This window comes from Hemitrygon akajei, chromosome 15 (genome assembly GCF_048418815.1).
Source record: "Hemitrygon akajei chromosome 15, sHemAka1.3, whole genome shotgun sequence".
Classification (NCBI taxonomy): Eukaryota; Metazoa; Chordata; class Chondrichthyes; order Myliobatiformes; family Dasyatidae; genus Hemitrygon; species Hemitrygon akajei.
The window spans coordinates 56037879-56044789 of NC_133138.1; positions in this window are offsets into that span (position 1 = coordinate 56037879).

The window sequence follows — 6911 nt, forward strand, 5'->3', positions numbered from 1 at the left end:
ACCAATTAATCTACTAACCCGTGCATCTTTGGAATGTGGGCTGCACTGTGGCGGTGAAGATATCATCAAACAGACAGTTCAGAATGGAAGTAGGATTGAGGTTTAAGATTGAATATTTATTACTTATTTACTATAATTATTATTTTGTTTCCTTTTCTTTTTTGTATTTAAACAATTTGTTGTCATTTACACATTGTGGTTTGTCCATTTTTATTTGTGTGCAGTGATTTATTGATTTTATTGTGTTTCTTAGCATTTCCTGTAAATGCCTGAATGAATCTCAGAAGAATATATGGTGACATATGCTGTATGTACATTGATAATAAATTTGAACTTTAAAGGGTATTTCATTGGCTTTTCACTTAGCTCTGAAACAATTAGACAATGAAGATACATACATCATGATGTTCCTCACTGACTACAGTTCAGGATTCAAAAGTATCACCCCCTCAAAACTCATCACTAATTTCTGAGTTCCTGGGCCTCAGTACCTCCCTATGAAATTGGATTCTCAATTTCCACACTGGTAGACTCCAGTTGGTAAGGATTGGCGACAATGCCTCCCGCACACTCACTCTCAGATCAGACTTTGATTGTTTTGTAAGTGCTCTGCCATACTGTCTTTTGAGAATAGCTACAACTGTTTGTCCCTATGAAAGATGTTAAGCCAACTGGTTTGTAGATTCATGATTTTCATATTTTTTGGCTGAAGGGATTTCTAGTGTTATTTTTCCATTTGATAGAATCCTCTCCATCTCCCTGAGTTCACTCCTCCTTTCCAATTTCAGATAATACAGCTATTCTGGGATATTACTTGTATCCTCTATAGTGAAGGTTCCTGCTTTAATTCATCCGCCAATTCCTTGTTTTCCATTATTGATTCCCCAGTCTTGAAATCAGTGGAATAAATATACTCTAACTTTCCTTTCTTACTAATTATTACATACAGTTTAATTTTTTTCCCATCCTAGCTGTCTACATAATAATTTTCTTTACTAATAAGTTTTCTTTAGGTTTGATCTCTTTTAAGTACAGATGGTGGATTCTCTACTTGAAGGGCTTATTCTTGTTGGTGAGCTTTCTTGGCTGTGGCATCTACGTGATTGGACCAGGACCAGATGATTTATGATGTTCGCTCCTGGAAACTTGAAGCTCTCAACCCTCTTAGCCTCCATACCGCTGATGAAGAGAGCAGCTTGAGCACCAACCTTCCTGAAGTCAATGAACAGTGGAGGGTGTCTGGAAGGCTGGAGTTACTGCCATGACTAGCCTCTCATAGCACTTCATGATGGTAAATATCACAGCCACTGGGCGATGATCATTTAGGAGTATTATTTTGTCTTGGTCACTCTGTAATAGGAAAGATGCAGTTAAACTAGAAAGAGTACATAAAGATTTATGAGGATGTTGCCAGGGCTAGAGGGCCTGAGTTATATGAAGAGATTGACTAGACTGATAGAGGTGTATAAGATGATGAGAGGCATTAATCTTGTGGATAGTCAGAGGCTTTTTCCCAGGGCTGAAAAGGTTGCCACAAGAGGACACAGGTTTAAGGTGCTGTGGAGTAGGTACAGAGGAGATGTCAGAGGTGTGGTGAACTACATATACCTGTCTGGACTGCTCCTGTGGCTCCTCCCACAGACCCCTGCTGACTGCTCCTGTGGCTCCTCCCACAGACCCCTGTATAAAGGCGATTGAGGCCTGGGTCCGGCCTCATTTCTCCAGGATGTAGTGTTGTTCATTCTTCCAGTCAATAAAAGCCGATATCTCGCTTCTTATGTCTCAGAGTGAGTTATTGATGGTGCATCAAGAGGTAAGTTTTTTACTCAGACACTGGTGAGTGCGTGGAATGGGCTGCCGGCAACAGTGGTGAAGGCTGATAAAATAGGGTCTTTTTAAGAGACTTTTGGATAGGTACATGGAGTTTAGAAAAACAGAGGGTTATAGGTAAGCCTAGTAATTTCTAAGGCGGGGACATGTTTGGTACAATATTGTGGGCCGAAGGGCCTGTATTGTGCTGCAGGTTTTCTATGTTTCTATGTATCTGTGTTTTTTAGTATATAGGGGAATGAAGGCAACCTCATAAAAATGTGTAAAATTATGAGAGGCATAGATAAGATGGATTGTATCAGTCTTTTCCCAGCGCAGGGAGAGACCAAGAAAAGGAGACCTAGATTGAGGGTCAAATGGAACATGAGGAGCAACTTTTTCACATAGAAGGTGTAGAATATATGGAACAAACTACCAGATGAAGTGGCTGAGGCAGGTACAATAGTATCATTCAAGAAGCACTTGGATAGGCACATGGAGTGACAGAGGGATATTAGGATGAATGCAAGAAATTGGGACTAGTTGGGTGGAACCATTGTTGTCATGGACTCACTGGGCTGACAGGCCTGTGTCCATGACTCTATGTGTGAGTGAATAGTCTGCCAGGAAATAATTGTGGCAATGGGATTAATGGAATTGCTTTGAGAAACAGCACGATTGCTTTGAGATACATTTCTGGTGGATTCTGCATGCCTGCAGCTCTCGTCCTCCCAGGTTATTGATTTGAGAACCACTGTCAGCGTTACCTCAATGAGTACTGTCGTTTATTTTGCTGATAGCACACACTGTAGCCAGTGATGGAGGAAATGAATGTTTAGTGTTGGAACAGTCTAGTAAGTCACTTTGTCCCGGATGGTGATGAGCTTCTTGGGAGTTGTGGGAACTGCATCTGGGAAAGTGCCTTTATGGAAAGGCTGGAACATTTCTGGGGATGAGTTCCTTACAGCCAGGTACTGATTTGCCCTCCTAGCCGCGATACTTGTGTGGCTTGTCTAGTTTGAGATGTTAATGCTGGTTCACTTGGGCAGTGGTAATCTACTGAATAGCATGGGTATGTTGTTAGACTCCCTCATATTGGAGATGATCATTTCCTTTCATTTGTGTGATGGGTATCAGCCCCTGCATGGATGTTGTTTAGGTCTTTAGGAAACTAGATTAATTTATTTTCTGAGGAACTAGAATGCTGGGAGTTTTGCAGATTCTGCAACTAGAAAATTCAGGCTAAAGGTGCCTACGTGGAACTTGTAGGCAGGCTGTCTGCAAGATGAACAGAACATTAAGTTAGCCTCAAAAGGCCAGATGTCCTTGAGGTGAAGGTTGGACATCAAGCCTATAGGGTGAGTGAGCAATTGATGTTAAGTAGAAAACATCATATAAATCATTTCCAAAGCATTACAAAAGGTCTCTTTTGTAATGAAAGTGAACATAATTACAAAAATTATTACCTGCTATTATGCAGTAGTATTTTTATAGCGTGGACTCAGAGAGGATACAACATGGAAGACGGATCCTTCAGCCCAATTTATCCATGCCAGCCAAATTGCCTAACTGAACTACTCCCATTTGCTTGCATTGGCTGCAGTCCCTCCAAATCTTTCACATTGATACTCCTGTCCAAATGTTCTCTTTTGAATGTCATAATTGTACCACTCTCCACCACGTAACTCATTCCATATACATAACATCTTCTCCATTTTAAAAAAAAATGCCCTTTAAGTCCCTTTTAAATCATCTCAACTCACCTTAAACCTATACGCTTTAATTTTGGTCTCCCATTTCCTGGGGGGAGACTATCAGTATTCGCCTTATCTATACCTCTCACGATTTTATAAACTTCTATAAGGTCACCCTTCAGTTTCCAATACTCCAGGGTGAAAAGTCCTAGCTTATCCAGCCACTTTTTGTAAGTTAATCCCTCCAGTCCCGGTAACATTGTTGTAATTTTTTTTTTTGCACTTTTCCAGTTTAATAATGTCCTTTCAATAAGCAGAACAATAAACAGTACGTAGTTCAAATTAGCCTTACCAATGTTTTGTACAGCTGTAACATGGTGTTCCAGCTCCTGTACTCAGTACCCTAAAAAAAAGGGTACTGAAGGCAAGCAGGCAAATGCCACCTTCTCCACCCTGTCTACCTGTATCTGCACTTTCGAGAAACTGTGTCTGTACCCATGGATCTCTCTGTTCCACAACACTCCCCAAGGCCTTATAGTTTAGAGTGTAAGTCCTAACTTGGTGTTCGTTGTCACAATGCAAGCAACATCTCATGCTTATCTGAATTAAATGCCAACTACCACTGCTTGACCTACTTGCCCAGTTGATCATAATCTTATTGTAATCTTGGATGACCTTATTCTCTGTCTATTATATAACCAACTGATTGGAGGTTCATGACCAGCACATTCCTGTGAGAACAAAAGATACATCCCTTGACATTCAGTGGCATCACCAACTCTCAATCCCCCTACTATCAACATCCTGAGGGTTACCATTGACAGGAAACTGAACTGGTTTAGCCATATAAACACTGTGGCTACCAGAGCAGGTCAAAGGCTAGGAATCCTGCTGCATGTAACTCACCTCCTGACTCCCCAAAAACTGTCCATCCACAAGGCTCAGGTCAGGAGTGTAATGGAATACTCGCCACTCCATCGATAGCTCCATCAACACTCAAGAAGCTTGACACCACCCAGTACAAGCCAGCCCACTTGACTGGTACCCCTTACACAAGCGTCCAATCCCTCCACCATCGACGAACAGTTGCAACAATGTGTATTATCTACAAGACGCACTGTATTAACACAAGTTCCTCAGGTAGCACCTTCAAGACTCACGATCACTACCATCTAGAAGGACGAGAACAGCAGATACTTGGGAACACTACTACTTGGAAAACCCCCTCCAAGTCACTCACCATCCTGATTGGAAACATATCACTGTTCTTTCACTGTCACTGGGTCAAAATCATGCAATTCTGTCCCCAACAGCACTGTGGGCATACCTACAGCAGTTCATGGACTGCAGCAGTTCAGGAAGACAGCTCATCACCACCTTCTGAAGGGCAACTAGTGATGGGCAATAAATGCTGGCTTAGCTGGCCTCATCCCATAAATGCATAAATAAAAAAAATAATAAAAATAAGGATAGCAAGGTTTGTGTACCTTGATGACAATATATATTTGTAAGTTTAGTCAAAATGAGAAAGAATGCATACTTAAGTTTAGGAAGCTCAATTCATACAAGGTCCTTGGAAAAAAAATAAAGGAAGCAGAAAAGAAGTTAAGCCAAAAATTAGGAGGGCTAAAAGGGGTCACAGCAAGTAGGATTAAGCAGAATCCCAAGGCATTGTATATCTGTATTAAGAGCAAAAGGGTATCTAAGGAAAGGGTATGTAAAGCCAAGGACAAGGAAGGAAATTTACAGTATATGTGAAGCTAAAGGGAGTGCATGGAAACTTTAATGAGTATTTCAATTTAGTATTTGCGCAGGAGAAGGACATGGTGAAATGAGGAACTGGGTATGTTCGTACTGGAGTATTTTGCAGATCTTCAGTGCTTTAAAAAAGGCATTAAGCTTGATAATTCTGTAGGGCTTAAGGAATCTATTCTAAAATACTGTGGGAAGCAAAGGAAAAGATTGCTGGAGCTTTGACAGAGATCTTTTTATCCTCTTTAGACACAGGTGAAATGCCAGAAGACTGGCGAATAGCCAGTGGTGTCACTTTGTTTAAAAAGAGCAACAGAGACAAACCGGGTAATTTTATGCCTATCAGCTTTACATCGGTAGTAGGGAAATGATTGTGGCAGGTTCTTAGGGACAGGAAAATAATGAACTTATTAGGGATGGTCAGTGTTGCTTTTGTGGGATGTGTCCTGTCTCACAAATTTGTTTGACTTTTTGAGGAAGTCATGAAAAGGAGGGTAAGGCTGTGGGTGTTATTTTCAGGGAATTTAGTGAACATTTGACAAGGGTCCCTCATGGTGTGTCGATCCAGATGATTAAGTCACATGGGATCCACTGTGGGTTGTAAACTGGATCCAAATTTGGCTTGGTCAAAGAAGGAATAGGGGTGTTTTCTGACTGGAGGTTTGAGACCATTGGTGTTCAATAAGAATCAGTGCTAGGACCTCTGTTATTTGGAACGTACAGCATATTCACAGCTTAGATGAAAACATAGGTGACTTGATTAATAAAATTGTTGGAGTTGTGGATGGCAAAGAAGGTTGTTAAGGAATGCAGCAGAACATAAATCAGTGGGAAATTTGGACAGAGAAATGGTAAATGAACTTTAAGGACCATCAATAAGGACTCTCACCATCCGGGATATACCCTCTTCTCATTACTACCTTCAGGGAGGAGGTACATGAACCTGAAGACTCACACTGAATATTTAAGAAACAGCTTCTTCCCCTCTGCCATCAGATTTCTGAATGGTCCATGAATACGAGATCACTATTCCTCTTCAGCATTATCTATTTATTTATTATTGTCATTTAAACTCAGTGGCCACCTTATTAGGTACCTCCTATAATTAGTGTCCTTCTGCTGCTATGGCCTATCCACTTTAAGGTTTGATGTGTTGTATTATCAGAAATGCTGTTCTCTGCACACCCCTGCTGTAACACGTGGTTACTTGAGTTACTGTCGCCTTCCCATCAGTTTAAACATTCTAGTCGTGCTCCTCTGACCTCTCTCAATAACAAGGTATTTTCACCCACAAATCTGTCACTTACTGGATTTTGTTTTGTTCCTTGCACCGTTCTTTGTAAACTCTTAAAGACTGTTGCATATGTAAATCCCAGAAGATCAATTGTTTCTGATACACCCAAATCACCTTATCTGGCACCCAAAATCATTCCACAGTCGAAGTTACTTAGATCGCATTTCTTCCTTACTCTGATGTCTGATCTAAACAAAAACTGAACCTTTTGACTATGTCTACGTGCTTTCATGCATTGAGTTGTTGCCACATGATTGGCTGACTAGATATTTGCATTAATAAGCAGGTGTACAGGTGTACCTAACGAAGTAGCCACTGAATGTATAGTAATTTGTTACGCCTGTGTGGTGCTGCTACAACTA